We start from the raw sequence: 15,517 nt of genomic DNA on the forward strand, positions 1-15,517 counted from the left end.
AAGATGTTCAACATTACTCATCATTAGGGAAATGCAAAGCAAACTACATTGAGATACCATTTCACACCTGTTAGGCTGACTATCAAAAAGCTGAGGAAATAACAGTGTTGCAAGGATGTGGAGAAATTATAATCCTTGTGCACTAATAGTTGGTGGGAATGTAAAATGGTACAGCTGCTATAGAAAACAGCATGGTGGTTCCTTAAAAAACTAGAAGTAGAATTACCAGATACTCCAGCAATTCCACTTTAAAAAAAATGTTTTATTTATTTATTCATGAGAGACATAGAGAGAGGCACAGGGAGGAGAAGCCAGCTCCATGCAAGGAGCCCAATGTGGGACTCGATCCTGGGATTCTGGTATCACGCCCTCAACCAAAGGCAGATGCTCAACCACTGAGCCACCCAGGCGTCCCGCAATTCCACTTTTGAGTATATTCCCAAAAGAATTGAAAGCAGGGTCTCAAAGAGATATTTGTACACCCATGTTAATAGCAACATCATTCACAATAGCCAAAAAGTGGAAGCAACCTAAGTGTCCTTCAACAGATGAATGGATAAACAAAATGTGGTATATACATACAATGGAATATTACTCAGTCTTAAAAAGGAAGGAAATTCTGGCATATGTACAATATGGATAAACCTTGGGGACATAATTCCAAGTGAAATAAGCCAGCCACAAAAAGATAAGTACTCTCTATTTCCACTTATATGAAGTATAGAGAGTAGTCAAAAATCATAGAGACAGAAAGTAGAATGATGGTTGCCCAGGGCTGGGAGGCAGGAAGGAATGGAGAGGTATTCTTTCATGGGTGTAGCCTTTTACTTCTACAAGGTGAAAAGAGCTCGAAGGTGGATGGTAGTGATGGTAGCACAACATTATGATGTTGTCTAATACCAGTGAATTGCACACTTAAAATGGTTAAGATGGTAGATTTTATATTATGTATATTTTACCACAATAGAAACAATTTGGGGGAGAAAAAGGAATGAAGTGCTGACATGTTACAACATGGATGAACTTGAAAATATCATGCCAAGTGAAATAATCCAGTCACAAAAGGGCAAATATTATGATTCCACTTACATGAAGTACCTAAGTAGTCAAATTCATAAAGATAGTAGAATAGAGGCTTCCTGGGGCTTAGAGGGAAAGGTGGTAATGGGAAGTTGTTTAATGGGTACAGAATTTCAGTTAGGGAAGGTGAGAATGTTCTGGGGATGAATGGTGATGATGGTTGCACAACAAGGTGAATACACTTAATACCATTCAACTGCACACTTAAAAACTATGTTATGTATGTTTTACTCACACACAAAAGTTCACCACTCTCTAGGCATGAACCCACTGGCAGCTCCAAACTTAGAGACTTACTTAGGTCCTCTTCTCCCTAATTATAGGAGAGAAGGGAAAGCCCCTGCAAGAGAAACTGTTTCCTTTGAATGCCTGTCGGTTACCTCTAGTATCCTTGCAGGACATCCCTTGCCTTAGTTAGGGAAGCAGAGTTGCAAACAATTTTATTTTTTATTTTTTTAAAATTTTTTTTAAATTTTTTTTAGATTTTATTTATTCATAGAGACACACACACACAGAGAGAGGCAGAGACACAGGCAGAGGGAGAAGCAGGCTCCATGCAGATAGCCTGACGCGGGACTCGATCCAGGGTCTCCAGGATCATACCCTGAGCTGCAGGCGGCGCTAAACCGCCGCGCCACTAGGGCTGCCCTGAAAACAATTTTAAAACAGTGTGAGAGAACAGTAAAAATGTCTGGAAAAGGCAAAATCCACACAGCCAGAAAGCAAACTGCTGGTTGCCAGAGACTGGGGAAGGGGGAATGGGCAGTGAGTGTTAATGGGGATGGGGGTGTCTTTTTGGTGTGATGAAAGTGTTCTAAAGTTAGATACTGGGCAGCCTGGGTGGCTCAGCGGTTTAGCACCTCCTTCAGCCCAGGGCCTGATCCTGGAGACCTGGGATCAAGTCCCACATCAGGCTCCATGCATGGAGCCTGCTTCTCCCTCTGCCTGTGTCTCTGCCTCTGTCTCTCATGAATAAATAAATAAAATCTTTAAAAAAATAAAGTTAGATACTGGCAAAAGTCATATGGTCTTTTTTTCCCCTTAAGATTTATTTATTTATTTGAGAGAGAGAGAGAGAGAGAGAGTAAAAGAGCACATGCACCAGTGCGGGCACGTGTACAAGTGGGAGGAGGGGCAAAGGGAGAGAGAGAGAGAGAGAGAGAGAGAGAATCAGAATCCCCAAGCAGACTCCCTGCTGAGTGGGGAGCCCAACATGAGGGTTAATCCCAGGACCCTGAGATCATGACCTGAGCTAGAATCAAGAATTGGGGACTCAACCAACTGAGCCACCCAGGTGCTCAGGTGTTTTTAAACCATTGAACGGTATGCTTTGAATGGGTGAATTTTATGGTTTATCTTCATTATACCTCAATCATATATCAATAAAGCTATTATTAAAAAAAACAATTAAAACTAAAATAAAAAGAAAAGCTAGAACCAGGTGCAACTCTGGGTTCTTGGAGATTCTAATGGGTCTCAAGGCCACCAGGACTTATTATTTTATCCTTCTGTCCTTTACCCTGTTGGTAGGGAACATGGCTTCTGACAGCTTGAGATTTACATTCTTCCTGCGTGTGACCCAAAAGGCAAGAGTGAACTTCCTCCCTAAAATTTCAGTAGAAAATTCTGGGTAGGGACTTGGAATGACTTTGTTTGATTCACCTGTGCATCCTGGTCTGTCACTGAAATGGGGTGGATGGTGGGGTTGGGGATGATCAACCCAGCCTGGGTTACATGGGTTCCTCTGGGGGCAGGGGGCCTGAGGCTGTTGCCAGGAAGTGTTGAATAGCACAGGACAAACACAACAGCTATTATCCAAAGGCAAAAATTCTCCTGTAGATGCTCATTTGATTTTGGTTAGAACTCTGAGGATTTCTTCATGTAAGCTCCAAAGGCTTAAATATATGATTGGGTTCCATTTTAATGTGTATGAATTAACTCTGTCCCTACGCTACAGTGCTCCTTAATTATGTCTTAATTACTTCTGGGTCACTGGCACATAGTCTAAGTCCTTCAAAATGTTTACTTTAAAATGTGTTGGTGTTCCTTTTTACCTCTAGTATCTATTTTTTTTTTGAAAGATATCTGTTTTAATGTCCTTAACTCAGAAGAAGCAATTACAATATCTAGAGACTGGACTTGTGCTTTAAAAGGCACCCACAGTAGATCTGTGTTAGTTCCCCTGGAGGCAAGGTAGTGACTTCCTCGTTGACTCATCAGCTGTTAAAATGTTGCAGTCCCACCAGTGTCTAAACTTGGAGTGGGGGATCTTGTGTCAGTTCTGCTGGGTCAGGGCGGAAGAAGAGGATGGAAGGAGGATTTAATTGTTCATTTGTAGGCATCCAATACAACTTAGATCCTGTTATGGGTGGAATTATGTCAATAAAATTTATATGTTGAAATCCTAACCCGCAGGACCTCAGAATGTGACCTTATTCAGAGAGCGGGTCTTTACAGATGATATCAAGTTAATGAATCGTTAGATCAAATTTGGAGACAAACATTCACACAGTGAGAATGCCATGTAAAGTTGAAGCGGAGATCAGGGTGATGGTTCTGTATAGGTCAAGAACACGAAAGGTTTCCAACAAACCACCAGAAACTAGGGGACAGATATGGAACAGATTCTTCCCCAGAGTCCAGAGAGGGAGGCAACTCTGCTAACACCTTGTCTCAGACTTCTAGTCTGCAGGATTGTGAGAAAATAAATTAGTTGTTTTAGCCATCTGGCCTGTGGTCCTTTGATATGGTATCCCTAGCAAACTAATATAGTCCTTTGTAACATGGTGCAAATTTAAGTAACATCCCCAGGGATGGAGAAGATAACTCTCCCTTTGCCTCCTTGACCTAGAAGTGTGCCTCTCTGCCTAGTTTAGGCTGTACATCTTTACCTCCTCCAGCCTTACTCCCCTCCTATTTTACCTTCCAGTCCTAATCCCCTTTGGCCTACCCTGTAATCCCACTGTTAGACTCTGACATCTCTTCTGGATCCTCCCTTATTACCAATCCCCACAGTAACCCACCCTGTGTCACATCCTAATAGATTAAAGTGTAATTTGGAAGTCATCCTATTCCTGGTGTGGGCTGAATGCAGGTTTTCTAACACACTCCCGGAAGACACTTAACGGAAGAACTCCTTGAAGGAGCAGTGATGGGATGACATTCCCAAAGCCACAGTGAGCAAGATTTAACCCCAAGTGAGAGAGTACTTCATGTCACAGCCACTATCACTCCTTTGCAAAAACCATAGTGGGGCCAACGAAGCCACCTCTCTGGGATTTTTGGATAATTTTTTTCTTCTCCTGGCTTTGATTTACTTATTATGGGAGTAAAAACAAATGGCTTAAACACAGGACTTGAGATCAGAAAGATCTGGGTTCTAGAGGTAGCTATGGCACATTCTGTTCATGTGACCTTGTGGAAGCTCCTTAACCTCCGTGAGCTTCATCCATAAAAGAGAAATAATAATTTATATGTCCAGGGATAGTTATGTGGATACAATAAGATAATAATAATTATTGAAAGTTTTGAAAACTAGCACATCTGTACATGATACCATGCTGCATGAGCCATCTCATTTAAAAATGCTTTCAAGGATCTAGGTATACAGTAAAAGCTTCTAGTATGGCAGTATAGGAGAGTTGCTGGAAACATTTCTCTCCCCTATTCAGATGTTGCAAATAAAAGCCTCATATATCAAATCTACTTGGTTAAGAAGGACAAATTATAACAAAATGTAAGGATTTGTTCAATTTTTTAATACTCTAATTGTGTTGTGTCTTATATTTCTTGAAATAAAAATGAGTCTCTGTTGGAAATATTTCAGTTCCAATCAATTTTTATATAGTTGCACTTTGTAGTGGATTGTGCCTGTGTACATATATGCATCCAGACCTTAATTCAAGTAATTCACTCAACGTTACTCTACATCAGTGCTTCTCAACCAGAGACAATTTTTCCCACTAGGGAACATTTGGAAATGTCTGGAGACATTTTTGGTTGTCGGGATAGCAGTCTCTCACAACAAAGAACTATCATACCTGAAATGTTAAGAAAGCTGAGGTTGAGAAACCCTTTCTCCTCCCGCCACCCTCTCTCTCTAACATATTTATATAAAACAAATATATAAAAAGGATTTATATACAACACATATAACAAATATGTAGAGATTTTAAAAATATAAATACATATGACATGCAAATGTACAGTCATCAAAGAAACAGAGTGAAAATGAGCTACATGGTTAAAAAGAACTTTTCCAAAGAAAATGCTGATGAGGAGGGGAGGTGGTAAGGTTGGACTGTGTGTCAGAAGAGTGTGTCTGTGGAGGCTGGAGATGATCAGGACAGTCAGGTTCCTGAGCCAGTCAGCCAACTCGCCAATCCCTCTGCCAAGAGCATAGCCCAGTTCTGCCTCAGCCGAGTGACCCATCTGTGAGCCTTGGCCACTGGAGACAAAAGTGTTGCTATCTCTTGGTGGAGCTGGGCACAATTGCAGAGAAATACACACTAGCATTTTTGTTAGGAGTTGGCAAGTTCACAATTAGCCCAATTGTTTCAGAAAGTGTGCGAGTGCACTATTGCTTCATGTCATTAATGTCTGCAGTGTGCTAGGAATAAAAGGATGGCTGGGGGAGGGGCACATAAGTTTTAATTATTCAAATACATGCAGAATTATACAGCCTTAAAGACTCCATTTCTGAGGCTCCTTCCTGCATCGACACAATGCGTTAGCTTCTACCAAGTACACAGAACAACTCCCTTGCTTTGAATTAGGAATTGAAAAGAGGTCCATTAATTCTTTTGGGCTACCAGGTGATCATCTGGTCATTCCTGCTGTGGGGGGAAAAAGAAAGGAAGAAAGAAAGAAAAGGAAAATATCAAGAATGACAAGACTGGACTGCTAAAATTCTCTTGGTCTATACCACCTCTTTATTTTATTTTTTTAAGATTTTATTTATTTATTCATGAGAGACACAGAGAGAGAGAGAGAGACAGAGACACAGGCAGACGGAGAAGCAGGTTCCATGCAGGGAGCCCGACGTGGGACTTGATCCCAGGTCTCCAGGATCAGGCCCTGGGCTGAAGGCAGCACCAAACTGCTGAGCCACCTGGGCTGCCCTACACCACCTCTTTAAAAAAAGTTTTTTTTTTTTTTTTTTATTACATTGCATCATCTCAGAGGCTGTCTCTCAGTATAAGTCCTACAATTTGTGCAGACATGTTTATCAACTGCTATTGTCATTGCTTTCTCTCTTTCGTCTTCTCTCTCTTTTTTTTTTTAGCTAAAATAAATATTCGGGGCCCTATTGTCCCAGTATCAAAAGACTCACTTTGTGATGGGTTAAGCTGTTATATCTTCAGAGAAGGATAATAATGTTGGGCCACGAAGATGCTGTCTTGTATTGAGTTTCCAGGTCAAGCAGTGAATTGAAGTAGAACGCTGCTTAGTCCTGTGTAGTAACCAGCAAATATTTAATAAGTGATTACTGGTACTCAGCATGGTGTTAGGTGTCATGAGATACATAAATATGTTATAGATCTATAAATATAGAAGTAATTATAAATACACAATGATAAGTATCAGATTTTTTTTTACTTGAGGGGTCAGAGGTAGCATTTATGGTGAAAAGAGTAGGTCAAAAGACTATTCTCTAGCAGCCAGTTAATACTTTCAGGCTTTCAGGATATTATAATCTAGTTAGGAAGATGAATTACATTGATAGTAGAGAATTAATGATTGCTAAACAGTTTAGTCTTAATTATCAGTGCACTATGTTTATTTTATTTTATTTAAGATATTTATTTATTTATTTATTTATTTATTTATTTATTTATTTATTTATTCATGAGAGACACAGAAGGAGAGAGAGGCAGAGACACAGGCAGAGGGAGAAGCAGGCTCCATGCAGGGAGCCTGATGTGGGACTCGATCCCGGGTCTCCAAGATCACGCCCAGGGCTGAAGGTGGCGCTAAACTGCTGAGCCACTGGGGCTGCCCAGTGCGCTAAGTTTATAAAAGGAAAACGATTGGCTTGAGTAAGTGGTTTACTCTAAAAAGCAATTAGAAATAAGATGGGATGAATAATTCATATTATAGAAAACTGGTTAAACTAAGGAGACTGAAGTTGATATCACATACACACACACACACACACACACACACACACACACACGAGACACACACCCTCTGAAACAATTCCCCTAACACGGGAATGGCAATCAGTCAAGAGCCATAATATGTGCGGGCACTGTGTCAGATATTCGGGCAAGAGCTCTTGCTTTGATGGAACTCACAAAAAAGCATTTTAAGGAATTGATTTAGTTGCAGCTCACAGGACAGACAGGAATGGGGAGAGTCTAGAATCAAAGAGATCAGCTATGGGGCACCTGGGTGGCTCAGTTGGTTGAGCATCAAACTCTTGATCTCAGCTCTGGTCTTGATCTTGGGATTGTGGATTCAGGACCCACACTTTTTTTTTTTTTTTTTTTTTTTTAAGAGAGAGACCAGCTATAAGGATGTGTAGGGAGATGATGAGAGCCTGGGCTGGTGTGGTGGTCTTCAAGAGAGCAGATAGCAGTGAGTCTTGAAGGCATTAGAGTACTTGGAGCCTGGAAAACAGATTTGCAACAGAGGGAAGTAATAGTGAAGGTGGGGACATAGGAACAATGGCAGCACCATCAACTGAAACTGGGCATTTGCAAAGGCAGCCAAATTGGAATAATGGAGATTATGAATTTTTGAAGATATTGAAAATGAGGTAGTGTCCTCATGTACATGTCAAAATAACATGGAAGGTGGAACTTGGACTGATGCAAGATAGATAAGAATGAGTGAATTTTACAAGAACTGAGGAGAGAGAGAGAGAGAAAGAGACAGAGACAGAGGGGGTGGGGATTAGAGTTCTGGGTGAGTCATCCTCAAAGTTAGGAGTTGGAAGGAAAGAGAGGGGAATCAAAAGTAGTTGAAAAAGTCAAGAAGCAGTAGGGAAATGTAGTGTCACTGACCCTAAGGGAGGAAAGAATTTGAAGGAGTGGGTTGCCAGGGTGGTTAAATGCCACTGAGAGGCCAAAGAGAATGAAAACCAAGATAAAGCCATTTATTGTATAAGATTGCACTCTATAAAACAGGCTGTGGGCTTTTTGTCCTAAAATTAAATAAAGGGCGCCTGGGTGGCTCAGTCAGTTAAGCATCTGACTTTGACTCACGTTATGTTCTCAGGATCCTAGGATTGAGCCCTGTGGTGGGCTCCATGCTAAGCGGGGAGTCTGCTTCTCCCTCTCCCTCTCCCTCTCTCCCTTTGCCCCTCTCATGCTTACTCTCTCAAATAAATAAATAAATAAATAAACAAAATATTTTTAAAAATTAAAGAAAAATTATCAGATATTTATAAGCTCTGAAACAAAACATATGTGTGAACCGACAACATCTAAGATGCAGTGACCTGTAGGGCTGAGATAACAGCACATTATTATCACACAGCATTTTGTTTTCAAAGTACCTTCAAATACATTATTTTTTTTTCTTTTTCTTCTTCTTTTTTTTTTCAAATACAGTATTTCAACTGATCTTTTACCACATTTCTGGGATGATTATAGCTTTAAAAGAGTCATTTCTTGTTTTTACCATTTACTTGCTCAATTACAGTTTGCATTTGTACAGCTATCAACACTTCTAACAATAAATAACTATTCAGGAACTTTGCTGGTAGAAAATGAAAGATGATGATCATAATGATGATACCCATATTAACGGTACCCAACATTTTTATGCATAAAGAGATTTCACCTATGTGATTTCATTTTACCTTTAACAGGTCTGTGAAATAAGTCTTGTTATCTCCATTTTATTTGTGTGGGTAGCTTTTAAAGACTCATGCCAGAAGCAAATACAGGCATATTTGACTCATTGCACTTCACTTTACTGTGCTTCACACATAGTGCATTTTTTATAAATTGAAGGTTTGTGGCTATCTTGCCTTGAGCAAATCTATTGGGACCATTTTTCTTTTTTTTATAATAAATTTATTTTTTATTGGTGTTCAATTTACCAACATACAGAATAACACCCAGTGCTCATCCTGTCAAGTGCCCCCCTCAGTGCCCGTCACCCATTCACCCCCACCCCCCGCCCTCCTCCCCTTCCACCACCCCTAGTTCGTTTCCCAGAGTTAGGAGTCTTTATGTTCTGTCTCCCTTTCTGATATTTCCCACACATTTCTTCTCCCTTCCCTTATATTCCCTTTCACTATTATTTATATTCGCCAAATGAATGAGAACATACAATGTTTGTCCTTCTCCGATTGACTTACTTCACTCAGCATAATACCCTCCAGTTCCATCCACGTTGAAGCAAATGGTGAGTATTTGTCGTTTCTAATGGCTGAGGAATATTCCATTGTATACATAGACCACAGCTTCTTTATCCATTCATCTTTCGATGGACACCGAGGCTCCTTCCACAGTTTGGCTATTGTGGCCATTGCTGCTATAAACATCGGGGTGCTGGTGTCTTGGCATTTCACTGCATCTGTATCTTTGGGGTAAATCCCCAACAGTGCAATTACTGGGTCGTAGGGCAGGTCTATTTTTAACTCTTTGAGGAACCTCCACACAGTTTCCCAGAGTGGCTGCACCAGTTCACATTCCCACCAACAGTGCAGGAGGGTTCCCTTTTCTCCGCATCCTCTCCAACATTTGTGGCTTCCTGTCTTGTTAATTTTCCCCATTCTCACTGGTGTGAGGTGGTATCTCATTGTGGTTTCGATTTGTATTTCCCTGATGGCAAGTGATGCAGAGCATTTTCTCATGTGCATGTTGGCCATGTCTATGTCTTCCTCTGGGAGATTTCTGTTCATGTCTTTTGCCCATTTCATGATTGGATTGTTTGTTTCTTTGGTGTTGAGTTTAATAAGTTCTTTGTAGATCTTGGATACTAGTCCTTTATCTGATACGTCATTTGCAAATATCTTCTCCCATCCTGTAGGTTGTCTTTTAGTTTTGTTGACTGTTTCTTTTGCTGTGCAGAAGCTTCTTATCTTGATGAAGTCCCAATAGTTCATTTTTGCTTTTGTTTCTTTTGCCTTCGTGGATGTATCTTGCAAGAAGTTACTGTGGCCGAGTTCAAAAAGGGTGTTGCCTGTGTTCTCCTCTAGGATTTTGATGGAATCTTGTCTCACATTTAGATCTTTCATCCATTTTGAGTTTCTCTTTGTGTATGGTGAAAGAGAGTGGTCTAGTTTCATTCTTCTGCATGTGGATGTCCAATTTTCCCAGCACCATTTATTGAAGAGACTGTCTTTCTTCCAATGGATAGTCTTTCCTCCTTTATCGAATATTAGTTGCCCATAAAGTTCAGGGTCCACTTCTGGATTCTCTATTCTGTTCCACTGATCTATGTGTCTGTTTTTGTGCCAGTACCACACTGTCTTGATGACCACAGCTTTGTAGTACAACCTGAAATCTGGCATTGTGATGCCCCCAGATATGGTTTTCTTTTTTAAAATTCCCCTGGCTATTTGGGGTCTTTTCTGATTCCACACAAATCTTAAAATAATTTGTTCTAACTCTCTGAAGAAAGTCCATGGCATTTCGATAGGGATTGCATTAAACGTGTATATTGCCCTGGGTAGCATTGACAGTTTCACAATATTAATTCTGCCAATCCATGAGCATGGAATATTTTTTCATCTCTTTGTGTCTTCCTCAATTTCTTTCAGAAGTGTTCTGTTGTTTTTAGGGTATAGATCCTTTACCTCTTTGGTTAGGTTTATTCCTAGGTATCTTATGCTTTTGGGTGCAATTGTAAATGGGATTGACTCCTTAATTTCTCTTTCTTCAGTCTCATTGTTAGTCTCATTATAGAAATGCCACTGATTTCTGGGCATTGATTTTGTATCCTGCCACACTGCCAAATTGCTGTATGAGTACTAGCAATCTTGGGGTGGAGACTTTTGGGTTTTCTATGTAGAGTATCATGTCATCAGCGAAGAGGGAGAGTTTGACTTCTTCTTTGCCAATTTGTTTTTTTTTTTTTTTCTTTGCCAATTTGAATGCCTTTAATGTCTTTTTGTTGTCTGATTGCTGAGGCTAGGACTTTCAGTACTATGTTGAATAGCAGTGGTGAGAGTGGACATCCCTGTCTTGTTCCTGATCTTAGGGGAAAGGCTCCCAGTGCTTCCCCATTGAGAATGATATTTGCTGTGGGCTTTTCGTAGATGGCTTTTTAAGATGCTGAGGAATGTTTCCTCTATTCTTACACTCTGAAGAGTTTTGATCAGGAATGGATACTGTATTTTGTCAAATGCTTTCTCTGCATCTAATGAGAGGATCATATCGTTCTTGGTTTTTCTCTTGCTGATATGATGAATCACATTGATTGTTTTACAAGTGTTGAACCAGCCTTGTGTCCCGGGGATAAATCCTACTTGGTCATGGTGAATAATTTTCTTAATGTACTGTTGTGGGACCATTTTTCCAACAGCATTTGCTCACTTTGTGTTTCTGTCACATTTTGGTAATTCTTACAATATTTTAAATGTTTTCATCATTGTTTTATTTGTTGTCGTGATCTGTGATCACCGATCTTTGATGTTACTACTGCAATTGTTGTGGGATGCCACAAGCTGCACCCACGTACAATGGTGAACTTAATAAATATGTGTGTTCTGACCACTCCACTGACTGGCTGTTCCCCCATATCCCTTCCTCCCCCTATTCCCTGACATACAACAATATTGAAATTAGGCCAATTAATAACCTTACAATATAGCCTCTAAGTGTTCAAGTGAAAAGGAGGAGTTGCATATCTTTCACTTTTAGTCAAAGCTATAAATGATTAAGCTTTGTGAGAAAGGCATGTCAAAAGCCAAGATAGACTTAAATCAAGGCCTCTTGTGTTAACCAGTTAGCCAAGTTATGAGTGCAAAGGCAAAGTTCTTGAAGGAGATGAAAAGTGCTACTCCAGTGAACATACAAATAATAAGAAAGTGAAATGGTCTTATTGTTGATACAGAGAAAGTCTGAGTGGTCTGGATAAAAGATCACACCAGCCACAATATTCTCTTAAGCCAAAGCCTAATCCAGAGCAAGGCCTTAAATCTCCTCAATACTGTGAGAGCTGAGAGTAGGGAGGAAGTTGCAGAAAAAGAGTTGGAAGCCAGCACAGGTTGGTTTATGAGGCTTACAGAAAGAAGCCATCTCTATAACATCAAAGCGCGGGATGAAGCAGCAGGTGCTAATGGAGAAGCTGCAGGAAGTTATCTAGAAGACCCAGGTAAGACAATTCATGAAGGTGGCACACCAAAGAACAGATTTTCAAATTGATGAAACAAACTTCTATTGGAAGAAAATGCCATCTAAGGCTTTCATAGCTAGAGAAGGAGAAGTCAGTGCCTGGCTTCAAAGCTTCCAAGGACAGGCTGACTCTCCTGTTAGGGGCAAATGCAACTGGTGACTTTAAGTTGAAGCTAATACTCATTTGCCATTCCCCGAATCCTAGAACCCTTAAAAATTATGGTAAATCTACTCTGCCTATGCTCTATAAAGGAAATAACAAAGCTTGGGTGACAGCACATCTGTTTATAAGATGATTTGCTAAGTATTTTAAGCCCACTGTGAGCCGTACTGCTTAGAGAAGATTCCTTTCAAAATATGACTACTCATAATGCACCTGTCTCCCAAGAGCCCTGACAGAGAAATACAAGATTAATGTTGTTTTCATGTCTGCTAACACAATATCCATTCTGTGGCCCTTGGATCAAGTAGTAATCTTGACTTTCAAGTCTTATATTTAAGAAATACATTGTGAGGCAACTGGGTGGCTCAGTGCTTGAGTGTCTGCTTTCAGGTCAGGGTGTGATCCCGGGGTCCTGGGATTGAGTTCCACATCAGGCTTCCCTGCAGGGAGTCTGCTTCTCCCTCTGCCTACATCTCTGCCTCTGTGTGTGTGTGTGTGTGTGTGTATGTCTCTCATGAATAAATAAATAAAATATTTTAAAAAGAAATACATTGCATAAGGGTATAGTAACCATAGACAGTAATTCCTCTGATGAATCTGGGCAAAGGAAGTTGAAAGCCTTTTGAAATGATTCACCATTCTAGATGGCATTAAGAACATCTGTAATTTATGGGATAAGGTCAAATATCAACATAAAACAAGAGTTTAGAAGAAGTTGACTCCAACCTTGAAGGATGACTTTGAGGAGTTCAAGATTGCAGCGGAGGAAATAATTACAGATGTGGCGGGAAGAGCAAGAGAACCAGAATTAGAAGCAGAGCCTGAAGGTGGGGCTGAAATGCTATAATCCCATGGTGAAACTTTAACAGATGAGGAATTGCTTCTTATGAATGAGCAAAGAAAGTGGTTTCTTGGGATGGAATATATTCCTGGTAAACATGCTGTGAAGATTGCTGAAATGGCCACAAAGAATTTGGATTATTATACGAACTTAGTTGATAAAGCAGGGGCAGAGTTTGAGAGAATTGACTCCAGTTTTCAAAGAAGTTCTACTGTGGGTAAAATGCTATCAAACAGCATCACATACTATAGACATATCGTTCATGAAAGGAAGAATTGATTGATGTGACAAACTTCATTGCTGTCTTATTTTAAGAAATTGCTCCAGACACCCTGACCTTCAGCAACCACCACGATGGTCAGCAGCCATTAACATCAAGGCAAAACCCTCTACCAGCAAAAAAAATTATGACTTGCTGAAAGCTTACATGATGGTTAGCATTTTTTAGCAATTAAGTATTTTTAAATTAAACTATGTACATCATTTTTAAAGACAATGTTTGCACACTTAATAGACTACAGTACAGTGTAAACATAACTTTTATATGCGCTAGGAAACCAAAAATTTCATTTGACTTGTTGTATTCACTTTATTATAGTGGTCTGGAACTGAACACTCAATATCTCCAAAGTATGCCTGTACATTGAACAAGGCTTACCGAGACCAAATAAATGGGTTTCTCATGTCTAGCAAACTTAAGCTCTGCTGAGAACAATGAAGGAAATCTTATCATAAGACAAGAAAAAAAACCTCTATCAGGATACATCAATTTATGTAAGTAGACAAAATATAAAGCTGCTTATCTCATTTACTTATTTATTTTAAAAATATTTTATTATTTATTTGAAACAGAAGCACAAGCAGGGGGAGCAGCAGGCAGAGGGAGAGGGAGAGGCAGGCTCTTTGCTGAGCAGGGAGCACGATGTGGGGCTCAATCCCAGAACCCTGGGATCATGACCTGAGCAGAAGGCAGATGCTTAACTGACAGAGCCACCCAGTCACCCCTGCTTATCTAATTAAAAGCCTCATAAATTTCTACTAGTTAGAAATGTTCTGGTTGCAAAAGACAAAAATCACTTCAAAGTCATCTAGGGAAAAAGTAGTGACAGGGGATTTTATAGGCTCAATAATTTAAAAGTCCAAGGGGGAAATAATAGTCCAAGGGTAATAAAATAAATAAAAATAAAAAAATAAAGGCCCAAGGGTAGAATTTCAGTCTAAAATTTCAGATGTGAATGAGTCCAAATTAAACTTAAGCTGAAAAAGAGCAAATTCAGAGCTTGGAGGGGCTGTTTATGCATATATGACGTGTGCATGCGTGTGCGTGTGTTTGGGGGTACTGGATGAAAATCAGCCCTACCTCAACTGCAAGATCTGGAGTAGGGAAGGGGTGGTTTCCAAGGAAAACCAACATGCTTCTATTAATAGAAGAATGGATATTGGGTAGGCAAAACCAACAGATCTCTAAAATTACTTCTTCCGCAAATAGTGTTCCATGAACTCACTTGAAATTCTTATCATTATTTCTCATTGTTTAAGACTTTATGGGATGCCTGGGTAGCTCAGTCGGTTAAGCTTCTGTCTTTAGCTCAGGTCATGATCCCAGGGTTGTAGGATTGAGTCCCGGCTTTAGGCTCCCTGAGAGTCTGTTTCCCCCTCTGCTTCTCCCCTGCTTACGCTCTCTCTCTCTGTCAAATAAATAAATAAAATCTTTTTTAAAAAGTAAGATTTTAGGACTCAAGAGTTTGGTACAGATACTCTGAGGCAAAGTATTAGAATCATGGGGGTGACCAAAAAATGCTTTTAAAATATACACATCTGACCCTAACCTTTCAGGTGAGGTCAGACATCTCAAGCTTTGTCCATGCATTAAGTGATTGGAAGGAATAACAAACCATACAAGGTTAATAGCAGTAGGTATCAATTCCTCATCCCGTATCCTCCCCCCCTTTTTCTTCACCTAAGCTAACAATGAGGACTCTTGGAGTAGGAACCCCATTAATATTGGCAGAATTAAATACGGTGGAACCGAAGGAGAGGATACACTGTACTATCCCATGTTGGTCATGTGCATGCTCAAGCACCCCCTGGGCCCGTAGGGGAGAAATTACTGTTCAGAGCTGGTGGGGGTTCTAGGCA

At 40.1% G+C, this 15,517-nt stretch overlaps 1 protein-coding gene across 5 annotated transcripts in view; it reads right to left on the bottom strand.

Moving 5' to 3' along the window:
• The window catches only part of LOC111090092 (40S ribosomal protein S24-like), an 85,142-nt gene that overhangs the window by 21,474 nt on the left and 48,151 nt on the right, over nt 1-15,517 (bottom strand). For 3 of the 5 annotated variants that reach the window (XR_005370874.1, XR_005370872.1, XR_005370875.1), the window contains one exon: nt 6,413-6,532. The exons of the other annotated variants lie outside the window; for them this stretch is intronic. The gene's annotated coding sequence lies outside the window, so the exon portion shown is untranslated. The remainder of the gene's footprint in view (nt 1-6,412; nt 6,533-15,517) is intronic. 5 annotated transcript variants of the gene reach the window in all.

The sequence above is a fragment of the Canis lupus genome, chromosome 15, assembly GCF_011100685.1.
Source record: "Canis lupus familiaris isolate Mischka breed German Shepherd chromosome 15, alternate assembly UU_Cfam_GSD_1.0, whole genome shotgun sequence".
NCBI classification, from domain to species: Eukaryota; Metazoa; Chordata; class Mammalia; order Carnivora; family Canidae; genus Canis; species Canis lupus.